Below are 25,216 nucleotides of genomic sequence, written 5' to 3'. Positions count from 1 at the left end.
TCTTAGGAACTGAGTTACATGTATGTAATCCAAGACTAGATACTACCACATGTTGGGCCCTGAAACATGACCCCTCTCGGCTTATTAGTCTCTTAGTACTCGGTCCAGGAGTTGCAAGTAGTGTCTAGTGTTTGTAGTCATGCTCGAGGCCGTGCATGGTGCTGACCTTAGAGGTGGACTGTAACGCGGTAGGCAGTGACACAATGTACCAATAAATACTCGAATTGTGGGCTTGGGAACCATGCGCACATCGTTTGGGGTCGTAGCGGAAACTTAGGCCGGACTTCCATGCGGGTTCCGTCTCGAATAGGCGATAAACCTCGACTAGGTATTAGCGTGGTTAACGGTCGTGGTCGACTCCCTCGCTAGGCTTCCGCTCGAAGGTTTCCGAGGTGCGTAAAGTGCACATGGCGATAACTGGCGAGAGCGTGTGTGAAGAAGTACACCCCTTCAGGGTTATGATCTATTCGAATAGCCACGTACGCGTATATGGACTACTTGGAGACATATATTGTTCATAGATAACTTTAATGGCTACTCATAAAAGTATCAAGATTAGTGTGAGTATCTTGGATGGCATTTTCATAGGGAAATGGGAAAGAATACATGATGGTGTATTGTTGTGGTGGTAGTGGACTCATGTACGAATTATCAAAACATGTTTAAAATATTTAAAGTCGTAGTATAGATTAGCCAAGAGTCAAAGCTAGCTTGTTGCATGAAACCCCACAACCCCCTTTGTTAAGACTTGTGCATGAGTAGACAGATCTAATTTAAAGTCTTGTTGAGTACCTTCGTACTGATGTTTGCTTAATAAATGTTGCAGAAGACACCCACGAACCATCTGGTGGGTTCTACCTAGACGTCGATGGTGATGAGTAGCTGGTATCCCACCTACGACCTGGCCCTTTCAAAAGGGTTATGTAGATAGTCAGGCTTTATGCCTTTTCCTTTCATCTATCTATACTCAGGTAGCTTTAATGCTTCCGCATGGCTTGTATGACTTTGTTTGCATGTCTTGAGTGTCGGGTCATGTGACCCCTACCTGTATGAACTTATTATGCAAGGCTCTTCCGAGTCTTCTAAATAAATGTTGTGATGTTTATATGGTTATCATGTGATGCCATTGTTGTTTCTATGCATATTGAGTATGTCATGCGTACGTGTGATGTGTTGTGATATGTATGGGGTTCGACGCCTAGTCGTGTGCCTTTAATAGCACTCTTTATAGAGAAATGCCTATGTGTGATTCCACTTAGCCTTGGTAGCTTGCTACTGCTCCGACACATTGGTTGACCGGCATGTATCCTTCATAGGTGTTGTGTTTGTCCCTATGTGGAAATGTCACGTGATGTAATGGAGTCCTTGTAGCTTGCTATGACTTGTCTACACACGCTGATGACCGACACCTGCTTTGCTGGGTTATGATGCATGTCTTTGTACGGTTGTGCCACTTGGGTTTATGACTAGTTATGTCGACCCGGGTTCTTTGAAATTGGAATGCTAGTGACACAATTGCATATGGGAGTCAAAAGACGCAAACGGTCCCGGCCACCGTGGGGTTAACCGTGCGTGAGACCGCAAAGTGATGTGATGTGTTACACGTTGGATTCCTATGGCTTAGGATCGGGGTCCCGATAGTATCCCTCCATCGCGTGCATGTGTGCCACCTAGTGAGTCGAGGTTATTGCCAAATATTGAATTTCGGTTTCAGTCTTTGTCACCGATGTTGATGTAGCATTATCGCTATGTCTCGTTATTGTATCCCTCCACCGCGTGCATGCGTGCCGCCTAGTGAGTCCAGGTTATCGCCAAAATTTGAAATTGTAGTCAACGTTCTGTAATTGAACTTATGTATGGATCTGTATGTCGAACTTGGCTACTATGAAGTATCCATCTCGTTTTCCTTTTGTTATGCTTGATTACTTCATGAATGATTCCATAGCCGTGCAATTACATTATTCTAAACTACCCTCTGTTAAATTTTAGCAGGATGGTTAGACCAGCTGGTCGCCCAAGTGGTGCCGCTAACATTCCACCACCGCACCCCCTGAATATATGGCTAGGATGATCCAACGATTTGAACTAAACCGCCAATTTATGCAAGGGCTCATGGACCAGTTCCCAAAGCCGACCATGAACCAGCAGCAAGGCGTGACACTGCAAGACTTGTGTCGCCTCAACCCTGCTATTTACCGCATCTCAACTTTGTCTCTCTATTTTGATAACTGGCTCTATGAGATCGCTTATGAGCTAGAGTCTTCCAACGTTCCCTGGAAAGCTATCTCAATTTTGCGGCTTACTTCCTGAAGGGTCCTGCTGCTCAATGGTGGGATAGTCACCATCGTTAACAGCGTGCTGGAACTATCATCACTTGGGCGGAGTTCTAAGATGCTTTTCGTGTTAGCTACATTCCTCACGGAATCATGGACCGGAAGAAGCATGACTTCCGCAACCTCGTCCAAAGAAACAAGACTGTGGATGCTTATCAACGAAAATTTCTGGACTTATCCCGCTATGCTGAAGAATACATTGCAACTAATGCACGCAGACAAGAGAAGTTTCGTGATGGACTCCACCCTGACATCAAGTTGGCACTCCTTGTTCGAGACTATCCTAACTTCGCCAATTTGGTGAACAAGGCCATCTAGGTTGGAACTACCCTACATGAATACAAGGATGGCAGCAAGCACAACCGTGACATGGGCACATCTTCTTAGAAGTGGAAGAACTGGATTCCCCACAACATGTACCATGCACCTGCTCCTGCTCCAAAGCCATCATATGCTACAAATCGTCTGCCTCCTCCACCAGCTAGGCGGCCGAGGCTTCCAGCTCCACCACCACGAGCTCCGCCTTCCCGTCCTGAGGACGTGTTGTTGATACGCCCATTTGGCATCATGCTTTTATATCAATATTTATTGCATTATGGGTTGTTATTACACATTATGGTACAATACTTATGCATTTTCTCTCTTATTTTACCAGATTTACATGAAGAGGGAGAATGCCGTCAGCTTGAATTCTGGACTGGAAAAGGAGCAAATCTGAGAGACCTATTCTGCATAGCTCCAAAAGTCCTGAAAAGTTACGGAGAATTGTTTTGTAATATATAAAAATAATGGGCGAAAGAAGTATCGGAGGGGACCCACCAGGTGGCCACACGCCAGGGGGCACGGCCTACCCCCTAGCCGCGGCCTGCAGGCTTGTGGCCCCCCAGCAGGCCTCCCGTGCCATCTTCTCCTATATGAAGGGTTTTGACCTGGAAAAAAAATCATATCAGACCTTTCGGGATGCGATGCTGTCGTCTCAAGGCGGAACTTCGACAGAACCAATCTAGAGCTTCGGTGGAGCTATACTGTCGGGGAAACATCCCCCTCCAAAGGGGGAAATCGAAGCCATCGTCATCACCAACGATCCTCTCGTCAAGAGGGGGTCAATCTCCATCAACATCTTCATCAGCACCATCTCCTCTCCAAACCCTAGTTCATCTCTTGTATCCGTCTTTGTCTCAAAACCTCAGATTGGTGCATGTGGGTTGCTAGTAGTTTTGATTACTCCTTGTAGTTGATGCTAGTTGGTTTATTTGGTGGAAGATCATATGCTTAGATCCTTAATGTTTATTAATACTCCTCTGATCATGAATATGAATATGCTTTGTGAGTAGTTACGTTTGTTCCTGAGGACATGGGATAAGTCTTGTTATAAGTAATCATGTGAATTTGGTATTCGTTCGATATTTTGATAAGTTATATGTCGTCTCTCCTCTAGTGGTGTCATGTGAACGTCGAATACATGATACATCACCATTATTTGGGCCTAGAGGAAGGCATTGGGAAGTAATAAGTAGATGATGGGTTGCTAGAGTGACAGAAGCTTAAACCCTAGTTTATGTGTTGCTTCGTAAGGGGCTGATTTGGATCCATATGTTTAATGCTATGGTTAGATTTATCTTTCCTATTTCATGGTTGCGGATGCTTGCGAGAGAGGTTAATAATAAGTGGGAGGTTTGTCCAAGTAAGGGCAGCACCCAAGCACCGGTCCACCCACATATAAAATTATCAAAGTACCGAACGTGAATCATATGAGCATGATGAAAACTAGCTTGACATAAATTCACATGTGTCCTCGGGAGCGCTTTCCGTATGTAAGAATTTGTCCAGGCTTTTCCTTTGCTACAAAAAGGATTGGGACACCTTGCTGCACCTTAGTTACAATTGTTACTTGTTACCCGTTACAAATTACCTTATCACAAAGCTAGCTGTTATCGATAATTGCGGTGCTTGCACAGAATACCTTACTGAAAACCGCTTTTCATTTCCTTCTGCTCCTCATTGGGTTCGATACTCTTACTTATCGAAAGGACTACGATAGATCCCTTACACCTGTGGGTCATCAGCTGTGCTTCAAGTGTGGCCGTCCAGGTCATCATGCTAGAGACTGCACGCAGAATCAAAATCAACTGGCACTTCCCTCAACCGCCTGTGGCAACAATCAGAATCGCAACAACAATGCCAATCCTACTTATGTTCGTGGTCAGGCCAACAACATTGAAATGGTTCAAGTTCAAGACTAGCCTGCTACCATAATGGTTACATTTCTAGTTAACACAGTACCAACTTTTGTATTTTTTGATACAGGAGCATCGCATTCCTTCATGTCATAAAAGTTTGCATTCATGCATGGCATTAAATACGAGGAGACGAACATCTCCATAGTGGTAAACACCCCCGAGGGCCAATGTCGAACCTCCATGGTTTGCCGCAATGTTCCCGTTCGAATTTAAGGATTGGAATTCCTTGCCGCTCCCATTCAGGGAATACCACCAAATCCGTGTTCGCAAAGAGGATATCCCAAAATTGACCTAATTCTGGGAATGGATTGGTTGAAGGCTCATACAACTTCAATCGTTTGTGCCATCAAAACTGTCCACCTCCTACGCCCTTCAAATGAAATAATAAGCTATCATGCTCATCTTGTTCGAGATGCTGAAGCGTGGCTATATGCCTTGAACGCGTTAAATGCGTCACCTCTTGAGGGGATCAAAAACATTCCAATTGTCCGATAATTCCAAGATGTCTTTCCATAAGAACTTCCAGGGATCCCCCCAGCTCGAGTTGTCGAGTTTGTCATCGACTTGGTACCTGGTACCACCCCTAGCGCCAAGCGTCCTTATAAATTGCCACCACATGAACTCCTTGAACTTAAGCAAGAAGTTGACAATTCGCTTCGCGAGGGTTTCATTCGTCCAGGTTCCTCTGCTTGGGGAGCACCTTCCCTCTTTGTTAAGAAGAAGGATAGAACAAATAATTTGGTTCAAGACTACCGTCCCATCAATCAGGCCACTATTCAAAACAAATATCCTCTTCCTCGGATAAATGATCTATAGGATCAACTTGTTGGTTCCTCAGTCTTCTCTAAGCTCGATTTGAGGTTGGGATACCACCAGATCCGTTTCGCAAAGAGGATATCCCAAAAACCACCTTCGATACTCGATATGGTTCATACGAGTACACCATCATGTCCTTCGGCTTAACCAATGCTACGCCAACCTTCTCTCTTGTAGCGACCCGACTCAAGACGAGTCAAGCCTCTGTGTATCTGTGCCATCCCTGGATCAGTATGCTGGCACACACAGTACATCAATGTATATATCAAAGTGCAATCCCATGTAAATAACGTAAAACTGATATATACCTTAAATATCTCAACGGAAGCAGTCAAGGGAGTGGAGTCCCAATAAACACCAACGACAAGTTGAGTGTAGACCATAACCCTGAATCGTACTCTTACTCGTCGAAGAAAAATATCTGCAACATAAGACGTTGCAGCCGTGTAGGTCAGCATATTGAATATGCCGGCAAGTCACATAAGAGAGGGGTGAAAAGTAATCATCTATACTATATGCATATATGGCAGGTGGGGCTATAAGTTTTTAGCGAAAAGCAAGTTTTCTCCTACATCAAGAGAGGGCTAGAAGCAAAATGTTACTACATTGTTGGTTGTTAACGAGATGGTTCCACCAACCAATTCTCGTACCCATGTTGTCAATAATACCCACATCAATATTATTATTTGTGTTGAGAACTTCAGATAACTTCAGTTCCTTTGGCTCAACTTGCCCATGACCGTGGACACGGCTAATCGATTAGGTTTGAGTACTCTGCAGAGTTTTGCACACGTTCCCCACAAGATTTGATCGCCTCCGAGTATGTCCTCGCACTTCAGGGTGTTTGAAGACCGGATGATCAAAACATGGTCTTTCAACGGGTCCCTCAGAATCCCTGTCGGTGCCCATCCATTCCTACCGTTCTTCTACATCTGCTAGCACCGCCTGTCCAGAGTCGCCGCGTTGTCCAACCAAGCCAGAGCCCATAATGACTTGTGGCTGTGCAGGTAAGCCTTGGGTCTTGAAAATATCCGCCGTCTCTTTGAGCCTCGGTGAAGCTTTCCGCAGGATGTCATGGCCTCTCCAGCATCCCGGGTCATCCACTGGGTTCTCCAGGGAGCCGATCAACCGTCCTTCACCCAGAGTTGCATTGCGTCCGAGGTCTTCAAAATCGTGTCTTAACCGGTCTTGATTATTTAATCAACCTCGCATCACTCGTGTTATGCACTCAACCGAAATCCCGTCTACTCAAGCATAGCAATATGAAATTTGTCGTCCCGGGGCCAAGTATCGGGTTGTTGTGTGCCTACCACATGATACTACAATCTATACTAAAAATTTCCAAGTACCTACTCAGCATGCAATTGGGCATAGGATGGTAGAACTACGATGCATAAAACATAGGTGATAGTATGATCAAAGTGACTTGCCTGGTGATGTTGACGAAGAAGAATTTCTCGAGAAAATAACTTGATAGACTACTCGTCACTCTCCGATGAAATCTATATAACAAACATATCATTCACATAAGCAATCATACTAGCAATCATTCTAGCAATCAAAACAAAAGAGAGAGCGAATAGGAATCCAAAAGAAACTTCAAACAAGACTAGGGAGTCTTCTACTACGTCAAACACTAAATAGTTTTTGTCTAACAGAAAATAATAACAAGAAACTAAGATATAAATTTAAGTAAGATAAAATAAATTATTTTTTCACAAAACTTTTTGAAAGTATTTTCAAACGGGATTTGAAACAGTGGAGAAACCAATTGCAAGTTAGTAAGGAACTAGAATTGATTTCATGAAAACAAATAAAAATAAAATAAAAACTTGTTGCAAAACTACTGTTTAACTAACATAAACATAACAATAACCTTTCTGAAATAATAAAGAAAATATTTTAAAACAAAAATAGAAAAGGAATTAGTCGAAATCCTAAAAGAGATGAACCAGAAATTGTTTCACAAGAAACCATGAGCTAAAGTACTCAAACAAATCTGAAATTTCTACCACTGATAAATAAGATCACTAGTGATCAGTAGCAAAAAGAATCAAATTACAATCTATTTGTAAACTCCTGGAATAGGCAAAACAAGGTTTAAACTAAATCTGATCTAATTCAAAATTGAAAATTTCAAATATAGACAAATTATATGTTTTTAAAAACTACAGGGAATTTGTGAGCTACTCGAAAACGAATCAACTCCATTGAGGTTGTGGATCAAAAGTTATGGGCTAAACAATAATGGAACTTTTCCGTTTTTGGAATTAAACCGAAAAAAGAAAAATCCAACTAACGGACAGGGTGTACACGTGGTGCTCTCTGATTGGCTAAGGAGGTGTTTGCTGCGAGTCATATAAGCAAACGGCCGAAATCTAACTAAAAGCTCCGGCTAAATGTTAAGTAAATAAAAACCAGCGTGGTTTTTGTTTAAAAACCGAAAGGGTATCCTTACTCTAATCTACACCGTTGACTAAGATCTAACGGATGAAACTATTAAATACAAAAAAAACAGAACAAGTAAAAGAAAAAAAAGAAAGGAAGGAGGAGAGGGAGCCTTACCGTGGCTGGGAGTAGCTCCCGTGCTGGTAATGGTGGCTGGGGTCAGGGTGGAGCTCCGGTGGGGTGGGGTCGCCGGTGGGGGGGTGGGGTGGCAGGGGGGCGGTGGAGGGGGGCGGCGAGGTGGAGGGGCCTGCAGGGGGGGTGGCCGATGGGAGGAGTTCTCCCTGGTCGTGGCGATGTGGGGGAGCAGGGGGGTGGCCGACGGGGTGGGGTGGTGGAGGAGGGGGGGCGAAGGGGTGGGGAGGCGCGACAAGGGTGGGATGGGGTCCAGCGAGGTAGGGGAGGGGGTGCAGCGGCGATGTGGAGGAGCACGGCGAGTCTCTCGTGACCGACTCCGGCGATGGTGCAGGGGGAGGAGGAGGTAGGGAGAGGCGGCGGTTTCAACGGGAATGGAACGAGGAGGACCGGGGCCTTCTTATAGGGGCGACGGGAGGTGCTGGGAGGGAAAGAGCTTCGCGAATCCCGGAGGTGAAGATCTCCCTGTCCATGGCTAAGGAAAGCTCCTGTGACGTGGGGAAGAGACAGAGGAGGAAGAAGATCCTTTGTTGGGCCAAAATAGGAAAACTCTTGATGGGCCAGCAGGTGTTTCCAAATAAAAGTGATTCCTTTCCTATTTTTAAAACTAGGAAACTAAAACGATAAAAGGGAATTCAAATCAATTCAGAATAAAGAGTTTCTATATACTAAAATTATCAGAAAAATAAAATATAAATGATGGGCATTTTTCCACGGCAAAAATAAAAACTTCAGAAAAATTATTTTCACAAAATTGCCTAAAAGATTTATTTTCTTTTGCAAATAATTTTCAAATGACCCTCTAAGTTTTAGGGTTCAAATCACTTTCAAAATGTCCGGGTGTTTGAGGGTCATGTTCCTCCGCTCTTTCTTGCGTGCAAGAATTTTGTCGGGGCATTTTCTCAGGGAAGAAAAAATATAGAAGCAAGGGCAAATATTTTGAAAGGATTCAATTGCAAACTCCATTCAAATTCTTTATAGTTGAAGAAGTCATGTCATCTTCTCTCTTTGCTTTTAAATGATTGAATTTGAATTCACCGGAGAAGGGGAAAGTCATTTTATTCCGTCTCATTCAAAAGTTTTTGAAAAGTTTCAAATTTCACACAAGTTTCAATCACTCAAGCAAACAAACAAACAATCAATCTAATAATTATATTAACATTCCAAAATTTATAATTTTGGGATGTTACAAACTACCACACTTAAAATGAATCTCGTCCTCGAGATTCGTAGAGGCTAGAAAGAAAGGTTAGGGTTTGGGGGTCTTCTAACAAATCCAATCTCCGGCAAGGTGGGATGCTACCACACTTAGATGAGAGATACTGGTCCCTCAAAATGCTTTAACGATCCTCTGGGGTTTTGGCAACTGACATCGCACAGTCTTCATATTAAATCCTTTGGTGATGCTCTCTCGTTGATATAAGCTTCTTCCGTCACTGGGTCTTCTTAACTAACAGTCTCGTGGTCAATTCTAAATAACATATCGATGGTTCTCATGGTGGTCTATCATTTGTGGTTATCCTGCAGAGAGAGGGGTCTTGGTTTCATTCTCACCGTAAAATTTCCTACGCGTGACAACAGGTGCCATGTACATGGGCTTTTCTTATACCACTCTAAGGCTTAAACAAAAGCTTCAAAGAACATCGTCTCTCACTATGGGTAAGTCTCTCAGATTTACCATTCCGAATAGCAAGATAAATGATAAGAGTAAGTCGTCATGGCGATCAATCCATTCCGCACCCAAATCATTTCTCTGTATAAGGTTTAGCAAATCTCGCATTCTAACACTTGGGCATCCTCACTAGCGTTGCAGAATTTCTCTTGTCCACGAACGAAGTTCGGATAATCCATTGGTTCTGCAAGCTGAACGAAACATCTATCGTATCTTCACAACTCTCAGGTTTTCGTATGCTCCTAAGAAAACGTTTTCTTACCCATCATAGCTTCTTTCCATAAATCATATTCATTTCATAATCAATCCTTTATTACATCCTTAATTTATCCTCAAAAACTCCAATTCAAAAGTACTTTATTACAAATGCTGCCATCCACATGGTTCGGTATGGTCGAGCATTTCTGCCAACTTTATTCATCTGCCTCTCTTGGAGGTACTTTAATTCCACTCGAACTTTCCGAGGTGTTCCTTGAAATCGTCCATCTTTTTCTTCATCATGGTGGTCATGAGCTTCATCTCCATCATCTCCGCACGTACCTCACTCAGGTATTCCTGGGTATGACGGAGTCTTGCTTCAAGTATTTCTCCGATCTGACGTATGGCTTCCATGGCAGCTTCACGAACAGCATCAAAGAAGGTTGCTTGTGGTACACGTGAAATGAAAAAGTAGTGCCCCATAGTCTTTGGACAAACTCCTTTCACATGGTGGAGGTGTACTTCCACGTACCAAAGTTCCACTCCATTCTCCATGAATGGGTAGCCTTTGTAGACTGCATCTCCTTCAAGATGAATGTGCTTCATCATGTCATTCAGGATTTTCGGGTAATCATGATCACTGGTCAGGGTCATGATCGTTTCTGGGCCCTTGAGGAATGACTCATAGAGAGTTGTCATCTGCAGGTGTCAGTAAATAGGTACTCAGAGGAATGTATATGTCTCCTTGGTAGTTATGGCACATTCCTACTCGGTGGATCCTGTGAGTTTACTGATTACTACCACACTTAAAATGAATTATACTCATGCCTGCATGGACCATATTATCTCATATCCTCATAATTGTTCGGAGATCTTTGTTCGAAGAGAAACAACGCATACAGTTTCAACATAGGCAATCATGAGACAATAAATTCCATTTATTCCTGATGTTATTACAATCTCAGGGATTTCTGTTACAAAAATTTCACTCCATGATCTTATGAAAAACAAGAGTGCTTCGGATTACACTTATTTCCATGGTCAAAACTTAACTACTCCATTCTAGCTTTCTTCCTTTGTGGACAATCGCTGGAAAAATGTCCTGCTTCCTTGCAACAAAAGCAAATGAGTTCTGACCAGTCTCGAGGCGTCTTAGTGTTTGCCTTTGCTCTGTGGGTTCCCGGCTTCCTTCCTGAGCACATGTATTTGTGGTCGCCAAATTTCATATACTTGTAACATCTGACATGACTCAGGTCTATGTCTGTAGAGATTTGGTTCTTCCGAGGGTACTTGTTCTTCTTTCCGGACTCCTTTATTTTGGCCAGTTCTTCTATTTCAAGTGGATCAAACTCCACTTATTCCGTCGGGAAGTTTCCCAGATACTCTTGGCTTCTCTTCGTGCAGTCCTGTGAATAATGTTCTTCTTCTCCACATGAGTAGCATGCATTGGAGAAAAATCTAGTCAAACCTTGTCCATCAGGGTCTTCAATATTTTCGTTCATCACAGGTTCTTCTAGAATCTTCTTCTTGAGGGTTTCCTTCATTGCATCTTTCTGCTGCTTGACAACCTGTTGCACCTTGGGGTAAATGTGACACTGAGCTGGGTAGTGGGTGGTTCCCTCACAAAGGAAACAAGTCACCTGACTACTTGGGCACTCCTCAGCTGGGTGATTTTATTCACGATGAGTGCATCCATCCGTGTGTTCTTCCTGGGTGTGTCCTATTTCTCCATAGATCTTGCATGCACAAGTCTTCTCCTTCGGATTATCATAGCACTTCCGAATGAGACGGGATCTTAGCAGAGTGTTCTTGAATTCGTCCCAAGTTTCTGCTCCACTAAATCCTTGTATGGCATGGTGCATTTTCCACCAGATTGCAGCACTTTGGGTAAAGTACTGGAGAGCATGTTCCACTTCATACTTCCTTGAGATCAAGTTGCTCCCGAAGTGGTTCTCCATGTTCTGAATCCATATTTCAGCCTCTAGCTGGGTCATTGGTCCAGAGACTACAAGTCCAACTTCATACTCCATCTGGTAGGGTGGAGGTTTTGGGGATGAGACGGGTAAGAGAGGGAGGGAGATACACACAATACAAACAATATTTTTGAGAATAGGTTTTAGTTGTGGCCGTTGGAAAACACACACCAATGACGGCTCACAGATCATCGTAACTAACGTGGGTATATAATTGGGATTTGGACTTCTAATGGTCATATAAATATTCGAACGCTTCAGGGTCTTCGAGTTCTTCGGGTCTTGAGAGTCTTCAATTTGTGTAGCTTCAATTGCATGATGAAATCCTCTTTACTTTGAAGTAGAACTCCGTTGATTTTTCATGAGGTCAAAGGGGTAAGGGGATTGTATAAATATTTGTGGTGAGAGAGAACATTTGATGAAATCAGAAGAGATGAGAAGTGAAAGGTGTTCTCGAAAATAAGATTTTTGAGAGATCCTATCCTAGGAAGTTTCCAGTTTCTAGGGCCACGTCCTACAGTCAACATGTGCTCTGATACCATTTCTGTAGCGACCCGACTCAAGACGAGTCAAGCCTCTGTGTATCTGTGCCATCCCTAGATCAGTATGCTGGCACACACAGTACATCAATGTATATATCAAAGTGCAATCCCATGTAAATAACGTAAAACTGATATATACCTTAAATATCTCAGCGGAAGCAGTCAAGGGAGTGGAGTCCCAATAAACACCAACGGCAAGTTGAGTGTAGTCCGTAACCCTGAATCGTACTCTTACTCGTCGAAGAAAAATATCTGCAACATAAGACGTTGCAGCCGTGTAGGTCAGCATATTGAATATGCCGGCAAGTCACATAAGAGAGGGGTGAAAAGTAATCATCTATACTATATGCATATATGGCAGGTGGGGCTATAAGTTTTTAGTGAAAAGCAAGTTTTCTCCTACATCAAGAGAGGGCTAGAAGCAAAATGTTACTACATTGTTGGTTGTTAATGAGATGGTTCCACCAACCAATTCTCGTACCCATGTTGTCAATAATACCCACATCAATATTATTATTTGTGTTGAGAACTTCAGATAACTTCAGTTCCTTTGGCTCAAGTTGTCCATGACCGTGGACACGGCTAATCGATTAGGTTTGAGTACTCTGCAGAGTTTTGCACACGTTCCCCACAAGATTTGATCGCCTCCGAGTATGTCCTCGCACTTCAGGGTGTTTGAAGACCGGATTATCAAAACATGGTCTTTCAACGGGTCCCTCTGAATCCCTGTCGGTGCCCATCCATTCCTACCGTTCTTCTACATATGCTAGCACCGCCTGTCCAGAGTCGCCGCGTTGTCCAACCAAGCCAGAGCCCATAATGACTTGTGGCTGTGCAGGTAAGCCTTGGGTCTTGAAAATATCCGTCCGTCTCTTTGAGCCTGGGTGAAGCTTTCCGCAGGATGTCATGGCTTCTCCAGCATCCCGGGTCATCCACTGGGTTCTCCAGGGAGCCGATCAACCGTCCTTCACCCAGAGTTGCATTGCGTCCGAGGTCTTCAAAATCTTGTCTTAACCGGTCTTGATTATTTAATCAACCTCGCATCACTCGTGTTATGCACTCAACCGAAATCCCGTCTACTCAAGCATAGCAATATGAAATTTGTCGTCCCGGGGCCAAGTATCGGGGTTGTTGTGTGCCTACCACATGATACTACAATCTATACTAAAAATTTCCAAGTACCTACTCAGCATGCAATTGGGCATAGGATGGTAGAACTACGATGCATACAACATAGGTGATAGTATGATCAAAGTGACTTGCCTGGTGATGTTGACGAAGAAGAATTTCTCGAGAAAATAACTTGATAGACTACTCGTCACTCTCCGATGAAATCTATATAACAAACATATCATTCACATAAGCAATCATACTAGCAATCATTCTAGCAATCGAAACAAAAGAGAGAGCGAATAGGAATCCGAAAGAAACTTCAAACAAGACTAGGGAGTCTTCTACTACGTCCAACACTAAATAGTTTTTGTCTAACAGAAAATAATAACAATGAACTAAGATATAAATTTAACTAAGATAAAATAAAATATATTTTCACAAAACTTTTTGAAAGTATTTCCAAACGGGATTTGAAACAGTGGAGAAACCAATTGCAAGTTACTAAGGAACTAGAATTGATTTCATGAAGACAAAGAAAAATAAAATAAAAACTTGTTGCAAAACTACTGATTAACTAACATAAACAAAACAATAACCTTTCTGAAATAATAAAGAAAATATTTTAAAACAAAAATAGAAAAGGAATTTGTCGAAATCCTAAAAGAGATGAACCAGAAATTGTTTCACAAGAAACCATCAGCTAAAATACTCAAACAAATCTGAAATTTCTACCACTGATAAATAAGATCACTAGTGATCAGTATCAAAAAGAATAAAATTAAAATCTATTTTTAAACTCCTAGAATAGGCAAAACAAGGTTTACACTAAATCTGATCTAATTCAAATTTGCAAATTTCAAACATAGACAAATTGTATGTTTTTAAAAACTACAGGAAATTTGTGAGCTACTGGAAAACGAATCAACTCCATTGGAGTTGTGGATCAAAAGTTATGGGCTAAACAAGATTGGAACTTTTCTGTTTTTGGAATTAAACAGAAAAAAGAAAAATCCAACTAACGGACAGGGTGTACACATGGTGCTCTCTGATTGGCTAAGGGGGTGTTTGCTGCGAGTCATATAAGCAAACGGCCAAAATCTAACTAAAAGCTCCGGCTAAATGTTAAGTAAATAAAAACCAGCGCAGTTTTTGTTTAAAAACCGAAAGGGTATCCTTACTCTAATCTACACCGTTGACTAAGATCTAACAGATGAAACTATACAATACAAAAAAAACAGAACAAGTAAAAGAAAAAAAAAGGAAGGAGGAGAGGGAGCCTTACCGTGGTTGGGAGTAGCTCCCGTGCTGGTAATGGTGGCCGATGGTGGCTGGGGTCGGGGTGGAGCTCCGGTGGGGTGGGGTCGCCGGTGGGGGGGTGGGGTGGCAGGGGGGCGGTGGAGGGGGGGCGGCGAGGTGGAGGGGCCTGCAGGGGGGGTGGCCGACAGGAGGAGTTCTCCCTGGTCGTGGCGATGTGGGGGAGCAGGGGGGGTGGCCGACGGGGTGGGGTGGTGGAGGAGGGGGGCCGAAGGGGTGGGGAGGCGCGGCAAGGGTGGGATGGGGTGCAGCGAGGTAGGGGAGGGGGTGCAGCGGCGATGTGGAGGATCACGGCGAGTCTCTGGTGACCAACTCCGGCGATGGTGCAGGGGGAGGAGGAGGTGGGGAGAGGCGGCGGTTTCAACGGGAATGGAACGAGGAGGACCGGGGCCTTCTTATAGGGGCGACGGGAGGTGCTGGGAGGGAAAGAGCTTCGCGAATCCCGGAGGTGAAGATCTCCTTGTCCATGGCTAAGGAAAGCTCGTGTGACGTGGGGAAGAGACAGAGAAGGAAGAAGATCCTCTGTTGGGCCAAAATAGGAAAACTCTTGATGGACCAGCAGGTGTTTCCAAATAAAAGTGATTCTTTTCCTATTTTTAAAACTAGGAAACTAAAACGATAAAAGGGAATTCAAATCAATTCGGAATAAAGAGTTTCTATATACTAAAATTATCAGAAAAATAAAATATAAATGATGGGCATTTTTCCACGGCAAAAATAAAAACTTCAGAAAAATTATTTTCACAAAATTGGCTAAAAGATTTATTTTCTTTTGCAAATAATTTTCAAATGAGTCGCTAAGTTTTAGGGTTCAAATCACTTTCAAAATGCCCGGGTGTTTGAGGGTCATGTTCCTCCGCTCTTTCTTGCGTGCAAGAATTTTGTCGGGGCATTTTCTCGGGGAAGAAAAAATATAGAAGCAAGGGCAAATATTTTGAAAGGATTCAATTGCAAACTCCCTTCAAATTCTTTATAGTTGAAGAAGTCATGTCATCTTCTCTCTTTGCTTTTAAATGATTGAATTTGAATTCACCGGAGAAGGGGAAAGTCATTTTATTCCCTCTCATTCAAAAGTTTTTGAAAAGTTTCAAATTTCACACAAGTTTCAATCACTCAAGCGAACAAACAAACAATCAATCTAATAATTATATTAACATTCCAAAATTTATAATTTTGGGATGTTACATCTCTGTTGATGAATTATATCTTCATGGACTACCTTGACAAATTCATCGTGGTTTATCGGGATAATATCCTGGTATATTCAAACAATAAAGAAGAACATGTCGAACATCTTTGGCTTGTGCTGGAAAAGCTTCGGGAGCATCAACTTTATGCAAAGTATTCTAAATGTGAATTCTGGCTAGATGAAGTGACTTACCTTTGTCATGTGTTCTCCATGGTGTTGGGGAACGTTGCATGAGAAACAAAAAATTCCTACGCACATGCAATACCTATCCATGGTGATGATCATCTACGAGAGGGGAGAGTGAATCTACATACCCTTGTAGATCGCTAAGCGGAAGCGTATATAACGCGGTTGATGTAGTGGAACATCTTCGTGATTCAAATCAGAGCCCGTCCCGCGATCTCATCACGAACTGTCCCGTGATCCCATCACGATCCATCCCGATTTAGTGCCGAACGGACGGCACCTCCGCGTTCAGCACACGTACACCTCGATGATGACCCCCGCCTTCTCGATACAACAAGAGAGACAGGGAAGTAGATGAGTTCTCCGACAATGTGACGGCGCGCCGGTGATGGTGGTGATCTATTCCTGCAGGGCTTCGCCTAAGCACCGCAGAAATCCGATCTAGAAGAAGACCTACAAACTAGAGGAGAGGGTAGCACGTTGCTAAAATTGTGTGTCTCAAAAACCCTCAATACCTCTAGTATATATAGGAGGGAGGGATGGAGGAGGTAGCCTCAAACCCTCAAGGTTTGGCCGAAATTGGAGGTGGAGGAGTCCTACTCCAATCCTACTAGGAGTAGGATTCCTCCTTTCCACTTGGAAACCCTTTCCACCTTTTCCACCTTTGGGTTTTTGCCTCTCAAACCTCATGGGCCTTAGTGGGAGCTTATGTGAGCCCACTAGGGTCTGGTTTGTATCCTACCACAGCCCATAAGGCCCCTCGGGGCGTGACACCCCTTCCGATGGTCCCCAGTACCATCTTGGCACTCCCGGTACACTACCGATGAGCCCAAAACTTTTCCAGTGGCCAAAACATGACTTCCTATATATCAATCTTTACCTCCGGACAATTCCGTAGCTCCTCGTGACGTCCAGGATCTCATCCGGGACTCTGAACAACTTTCGGTTACCAACACCTATAACTCAACTATACCGAAACGTCACCGAACCTTAAGTGTGCAGACCCTGCGGGTTCGAGAACTATGCAGCCATGACCTGAGACATTCTCCGATCAATAACCTATAGCAGAACCTGGATGTCCATATTGGCTCCTACATATTCTATGAAGATCTCTATCAGTTGAACCTCTATGTCAAGGATTCAGTTAATCCCGTATGATGTTCCCTTTGTCCTTCGGTATGTTACTTGCTTGAGATTCGATCGTCGGTATCTCCATACCTAGTTCAATCTCGTTACCGGCAAGTCTCTTTACTCGTTTTGTAATACAAGATCCCGTAACTAACTCCTTAGTCACTTTGCCTGCAAGGCTTCTTGTGATGTTGTATTACCGACTTGGGCCCGAGATACCTCTCCGTCACACGGAGTGACAAATCCGAGTCTTGTTCCATGCCAGCCAATAGACACCTTCGGAGATACCTGTAGAGCCCCTTTATAGTCACCCAACAACGTTGCGACGGTTGATACACACAAGGTATTCCTCCGCTGTCCGGGAGTCGCATGATCTCATGGTCATAGGAACAGATACATTGACATGCAGAAAAACAGTAGCAATAAACTGACACGATCATATGCTATGTTTATAGTTTGGGTCTTGTCCATCACATCATTCTCCTAATGATGTGATCCCGTTATCAAGTGACAACACTTGCCTATGGCCAGGAAACCTTGACCATCTTTGATCAACGAGCTAGTCAACTGGAGGCTCACTAGGGACAGTGTGTTGTCTATGTATCCACACATGTATTTGAGTTTCCAATCAATACAATTCTAGGATGTATAATAAACGATTATCATGAACAAGGAAATATAATAATAACCAATTTATTATTTCCTCTAGGACATATTTGCAACAGTCTCCCACTTGCACTAGAGTCAATAATCTAGTTCACATCACTGCGTGATTGTAATGAATCTAACACCCATACAGTTCTGGGGTTCGATCATGTCTTGCTTGTGAGAGAGGTTTTTAGTCAACGGATCTGAACCTTTCAGATCCGTGTGTGCTTTGAAATATCTATATCATCCTATAGATGCTACTACTACGTGCCATTTGGGACTATTCCAAATGACTGCTCCACTATACGGATCCGGTTTACTACTCAGAGTTATTCAGATTAGTGTCAAAGCTTGCATCGACGTAACCCTTTACGACGAACTCTTTAATCACCTCCATAATCGAGAAAAAAATCCTTAGCTCACTAGTTACTAAGGATAACTTTGACCGTTGTTCAGTGATTCAATCCTGGATCACTCTTTGTACCCCTTGATAGACTCATGGCAAGGCACACATCAGGTGCGGTACACAACATGACATACTTTAGAGCCTACGTCTAAGGCATAGGGGACAATCTTCGTCCTTTATCTTTCTTCTTCTGTGGTCAGGCTTTGAGTCTTACTCAAATTCACACCTTACAACACAGCGAAGAACTCCTTCTTTGCTGATCTATTTTGAACTCCTTCAAAAACTTGTTAGGGCATGCATTTCATTGAAAGTTCTATTTAGCGTTTTGATCTATCTCTATAGATCTTCACGCTCAATGTCCAAGTAGCTCTATCCAGGTTTTCCTTTGAAAAACTCCTTTCAAACAACCCTTTATGCTTTCCAGAAATTCTACATTACTTCCGATCAACAATATGTCAACCACATATACTTATCAGAAATTCTATAGTGCTCCCACTCACTTCTTTGGAAATACAAGTTACTCATAAACCTTGTATAAACCCAAAAGCTTTGATCATCTCATCAAAGCGTATATTCCAACTACGAGATGCTTGCACCAGTCCATAGAAGCATTGCTAGAGCTTGCATACTTGTTAGCATCCTTAGGATCAACAAAACCTTCTGATTGTATCACATACAACCTTTCCTCAAGGAAACCATCGAGGAAACAATGTTTTGACATCCTATGTGCAATACTTCATAAATAATGCAACAACTGCTAACATAATTCCAACAGACTTTTAGCATCGCTATGAGTGAGAAAGTCTCATCATAGTCAACTCTTTGAACTTGTTGGAAACATCTTTGCGACAAGTCGAGCTTTTCTTAATGGTGACTTTTCACCATCATCGTCTGTCTTCCTTTTAAAGATCCATATGTACTTAATAGTCTTACGACCATCAAGTAGTTCTTACAAAGTCTACACTTAGTTTTATACACAGATCCTCTCTCGGATTTCATGGCCTCTAGCCATTTGCCGGAATCCGGGCCCACCATCGCTTCTCCATAGCTCGTAGGTTCATTGTTGTTCAACAACATGACCTCCAAGATAGGATTACTGTACCACTCTGTAGCAGTACGTGACCTTGTCGACCAACGAGGTTTGTAGTAACTTGATCCAAAGCTTAATGATCACTATCAGCAGTTTCCACTTCAATTGCCATAGGCGCCACATGAACAACTTCCTACGCCCTGCTACACACTGGTTGAAGTGGAAGTTCAATAACCTCATCAAGTTCCCCCACCCTCCCACTCAATTGTTTTGGGAGAAACTTTTCCTCGAGAAAGGACCCGTTTCTAGAACAAACGCTTTGCTTCCAGATCTGAGATAGGAGGTATACCAAACTGTTTTGGGTGTCCTATGAAGATGCATTTATCCGCTTTGGGTTCGAGCTTATCATGCTGAAACTTTTCCACATAAGCATCACAGCCCCAAACTTTTAAGAAACGACGGCTTAGGTTTCTCCAAACCATAGTTCTTACGGAGTCATCTCAGTGGAAATATGTGGTTCCCTATTTAAAGTGAATGTGGTTGTCTCTAATGCATAACCCATAAACAATAGTGGTACTTCGATAAGAGACATCATAGTATGCACTATATCAAATAGGGCGCGACTATGATGTTCGGACACACCATCACACTATGTTGTTCTAGGTGGCATGAGACGTGAAACAATTTTCAAATTTGTCTTAATTGTGTACCGAAATCGCAACTCAGATATTCATCTCTATGATCATATCGTAGACATGTTACCCTCTTGTCACGACGATCTTCAACTTCACTCTGAAACTACTTGAACCTTTCAATAATTCAGATGTGTGTTTCATCAAGAAAATACACTAGTATCTACTCAAATCATCTATGAAGTAAGAACATAACGATATCCACTGCATGCCTCAGCACTTATTGGACTGCATACATCCAAATATATTACTTCCAACAAGTTACTTTCTAGTTCCATCTCACTGGAAAACAAGGCCTTCAGTCATCTTGCCCATGTGGCATTATTTGCATGTCTCAAGTGATTCAAAATCAAGTGACTCCAAATGATCCATCTGCATGGGGTTTCTTCATGCGTTTATACCAATAGGTATGGTTTGCTTGTCTCAAACGTTTCAATAATGAGTGAGTACAAAGATCCATCAGCATGGAGCTTCTTCATGCATTTTATACCAACATGACTCAAGCGGCAGTGCCACAAGTAAGTGGTACTATCATTACTACTTTGTATCTTTTGGCATCAATATTATGAACATGTGTAGCACTACCATCGAGATTCAATAAACCATTGAAGGTATTTATTCAAGAATATAGAATAACCATTATTATGTTTAAATGAATCATCGTATTGCAATAAACACAATCTAATCATGTTCATGCTCAACGCAAACACCAAATAACAATTATTTAGGTTTAACACTAATCCCGATGGTAGAGGGAGTGTGTGATGTTTGATCACATCAACCTTAGAATTACTTCCAACACACATCGTCACCTCACCCTTGCTAGTATCCATTTAATCCGTAGCTATAATTTCGAGTTACTAACACTTAGCAAATGAACCGGTATCTAATACCCTCGTGCTACTAGGAGTACTAGAGAGGTACACATCAATATCAGGTATATCCAATATACTTTTGTCGACTTTGCCAGCCTTCTCATCTACCAAGTATCTAGGGTAGTTCTGCCTCAGTGGTCGTTCCCCTCATAACAAAAGCACTTAGTCTCGGTTTTGGGTTCAACCTTGGGTTTCTTCACTAGAGCAGCAATTGGTTTGCCGTTTCATGAAGTATTCCTTCTTGCCCTTGGCCTTCTTGAAACTAGTGGTCTTACTAACCATCAACAATTGATGCTCCTATTTGATTTCTACTTTTGCGATGTCAAACATCGTGAATAGCTTAAGGATCATCATATCTATCCTTGATATGTTATAGTTCATCACGAAGATCTAGTAGCTTGGTGGCAGTGACTTTGGAGAACCATCACTATCTCATCTGGAAGATTAACTCCCACTCGAATCAAGTGATTGTAGCACTCAGACAATTTGAGCACATGTTCAACGATTGAGCTTTTCTCCCTTACTTTGTAGACAAAGAATCTTGTCGGAGGTCTCATACCTCTCAACAAGGGCACGAGCATGAAATCCCAATTTCATCTCTTGGAACATCTCGCATGTTCCATGATGTTCAAAACGTCTTTGGTGCCTTAATTCTAAGCCGTTTAAGCATTGTGCACTGAACTATCAAGTAGTCAACAAAAAATGTGTATGTCAGATGTTCGCAACATCCACAGACGACGGTCGAGGTTCAGCACACCGAGCGGTGCATTAAGGACATAAGCCCTCTGCGCGGCAATGAGAACAATCCTCAGTTTACGGACCTAGTACGCATAATTGCTACTATCATCTTTCATATAAATTTTCTCTAGGAACATATCAAAAAATAGTAGAGCTACAATGCAAACTACAACATAATTTGCAAAGACATTTTGACTATGTTAATGATAATTGAGTTTAGCTAATCATATTACTAATAACTCCCACTCAAAATAGACATCCCTCTAGTCATTCGAGTGGCGCATGATCCAAATCCACTAACTCAAGTCCAATCATAACGTGAGTTGAGTATAGTTTCAGTGGTGAACATCTCCATGTTGATCATATCAACTATATGATTCATGCTCGAACTTTTGGTCTCTTGTGTTCTGAGGCCATGTTTGTACATGCTAGGCTCGTCAAGTTTAACCCGAGTGTTCCGCGTGTGCAACTGTTTTGCACCCGTTGTATGTGAACATTGAGTCTATCACACCCTATCATCACGTGGTGTCTCGAAATGACGAACTGTCGCAATGGTGCACAGTCAGAGAGAACTTATTTGGAAATTTTAGTGAGGGATCACCTTATAATGCTACCATCGTTCTTAGCAAAATAAGTTGCATAAAAGGATTAACATCACACGCAAATCATAAGTGACATGATATGGCCATGATCTTGTTCTTCTTGATCTCCATCACCAAATCACCGGCATGATCTTCATAGTCACCGGCGCCACACCATGATCTCCATCATTGTGCCACCATCGAGGTTGTCGTGCTATCTATGCTATTGCTACTAAAGCTACTACCTAGCAATATAGTAAACGCATCTGCAAGCACAAACGTTAGTTTAAATACAACCCTATGGCTCCTGCCGGTTGCCGTAGCATCGACGTGCAAGTCGATATTTAACTATTACAACATGATCATCTCATACATCCAATATATCATATCATGTCTTTGCCCATATCACATCACATGCATACCCTGCAAAAACAAGTTAGACGTCCTCTAATTTGTTGTTGCATGTTTTATGTGGCTGCTATGCGTATCTAGTATGATCGCATCTTACTTACGCAAAGCCACAATGGTGATATGCAATTTTCTATTTAACCTTCTCCAAGGACTGCCTCGGTCAAATCCGATTCAACAAAAGTTGAAGAAACAGACACCCGCCAGTGATCTTTATGCAACAAGTTGCATGTTAGTCGTTGAAACCGGTCTCCCGTAAGTGTACGAGTAAGGTTGGTCCGGGCCGCTTCAATCCAACAATACCGCTGAATCAAGAAAAGACCAAGGAGGGAAGAAAATCGAACATTAACGCCCACAAACTCTTTTGTGTTCTACTCGAGATATCATCTACGCATGAACCTAGCTCATGATGCCACTATTGGGGAATGTTCCATGGGAAACAAAAAAATTCCTACGCACACGAAATACCTATCCATGGTGATGATCATCTACGAGAGGGGAGAGTGAATCTACATACCCTTGTAGATCGCTAAGGGGAAGCGTATATAACGCGGTTGATGTACTGGAACATCTTCGTGTTTCAAATCTCAATCCGTCCTGCGATCTCATCACGATCCATCCCGCGGTCCCATCACGATCCATCCGGATCTAGTGCCGAACGGACGACACCTCCGCGTTCAGCACACGTACAGCTCGATGATGACCCCCAGCTTCTCGATCCATCAAGAGAGACGTGGAAGTAGATGAGTTCTTGCTACGGCGGCAGAAATCCTTCAGCTGCCTCTTGAGCTTGCGTTGGTTTTTCCCTTGAAGAGGAAAGGGCGATGCAGCACAGGAGCAGTAAGTATTTCCCTCAGTTTGAGAACCAAGGTATCAATCCAGTAGGAAAATCGCGCCAAGTCGAGAGTACCTGCGCAAACACAAAAGAGCTTGCACCCAACGCTATAAAGGGGTTGTCAATCCCTTCAAGATTGATTGTAAAGTGAGATCTGAAGGCGGAAAGTGCAACGAAGTAAAATTGTAAGGCTGAAAATATGGTGTGGAGTAGACCCGGGGGCCATAGTGTTCACTAGAGTCTTCTCTCAAAATAGAAAATAATACGGTGGGTGAACAAATTACTGTCGAGCAATTGATAGAAACGCGCAAAGTCATGACGATATCTAAGGCAATGATCATACATATAGGCATCACGTCCGAGACAAGTAGATCGATACTTTCTGCATCTACTACTATTACTCCACACATCGACCGCTATCCAGCATGCATCTAGTGTATTGAGTTCATGACGAACAGAGTAACGCTTTAAGCAAGATGACATGATGTAGAGGGATAAACTCAAACCAATGATGAAAACCCCATCTTTTTACCCTTGATGGCAACAACACGATGCGTGCCTCGCTACCCCTTCTGTCACTGGGTGAGGTCACCGCACGGTATGAACCCAAAACCAAGCACTTCTCCCATTGCAAAAATGATAGATCAAGTTGGCCAAACAAAACCCACAACTCGAAGAGAATTACAAGGATATGAAATCATGCATAAGAGAGATCAGAAGAAACTCAAATACGATTCATAGATAATATGATCATAAATCCACAATTCATCTGATCTCGACAAACACACCGCAAAGGAAGATTACATCGGATAGATCTCCATGAAGATCATGGAGAACTTTGTATTGAAGAGCCAAGAGAGAGAAGAAACCATCTAGCTACTAGCTATGGACCCAAAGGTCTATGGTGAACTACTCATGCATCATCGGAGAGGTCATGGTGTTGATGAAGAAGCCCTCCATATCCGAATCCCCCCTCAGGCAGGGCACCAGAACGTGCCCCAGATGGGATCTTGCGGAGACAGAAGCTTGCGGCGGCGGAAAAGTATTTTCATGGATCTCCTCGTCAGTTTTGGAATTTTTCTGAATTTATAGGCGGAAGAGGCTAGGCACGGGCCCCCCTGGCCGCGCCTAGGGGGCTTGTGGGGTCCCCTGCTGGCCCGTGCCTTGGTTCTCAAGTCTGGTGCGTATCTTTTGTTCCGGAAAAATCTTTTCAGAAGTTTTATTCCGTTTGGACACCGTTTAAATTCCTCCTCTGAAAAGGGTCAAAACACGGAAAAACAGGAACTGGCACTTGGCACTGAGTTAATAAGTTAGTCCCAAAAAAAATATAAAAGGCATACAAAACATCCAAAGTTTGACAAGATAATAGCATGGAACCATAAAAAATTATAGATACGTTGGAGATCTATTACTTCTCCGGCAGCGTGACGGCGCGCCGGTGATGGTGGTGATCTATTCATGCAGGGCTTCGCCTAAGCACCACATGATTCCGATTTATAGGAAGAACTACAAACTAGATGAGAGGGTAGCACGTGGCTGAAATTTTGTGTCTCAAAAACCAACAATACCTCTAGTATAGATAATAGAGAGGGAGGGGAGGAGTCAGCCTCGAACCATCAAGGTTTGGCCGAAATTGGAGGTGGAGGAGTCCTACTCCAATCCTACTAGGAGTAGGATTCCTCTTTTCCACTTGGAAACCCTTTCCACATTTTTCACCTT

The sequence above is a fragment of the Hordeum vulgare genome, chromosome 2H, assembly GCF_904849725.1.
Source record: "Hordeum vulgare subsp. vulgare chromosome 2H, MorexV3_pseudomolecules_assembly, whole genome shotgun sequence".
Lineage (NCBI taxonomy): Eukaryota > Viridiplantae > Streptophyta > Magnoliopsida > Poales > Poaceae > Hordeum > Hordeum vulgare.
The sequence above is the reverse complement of the archived record's forward strand: the minus strand, read 5'-3'. Positions refer to the sequence as shown.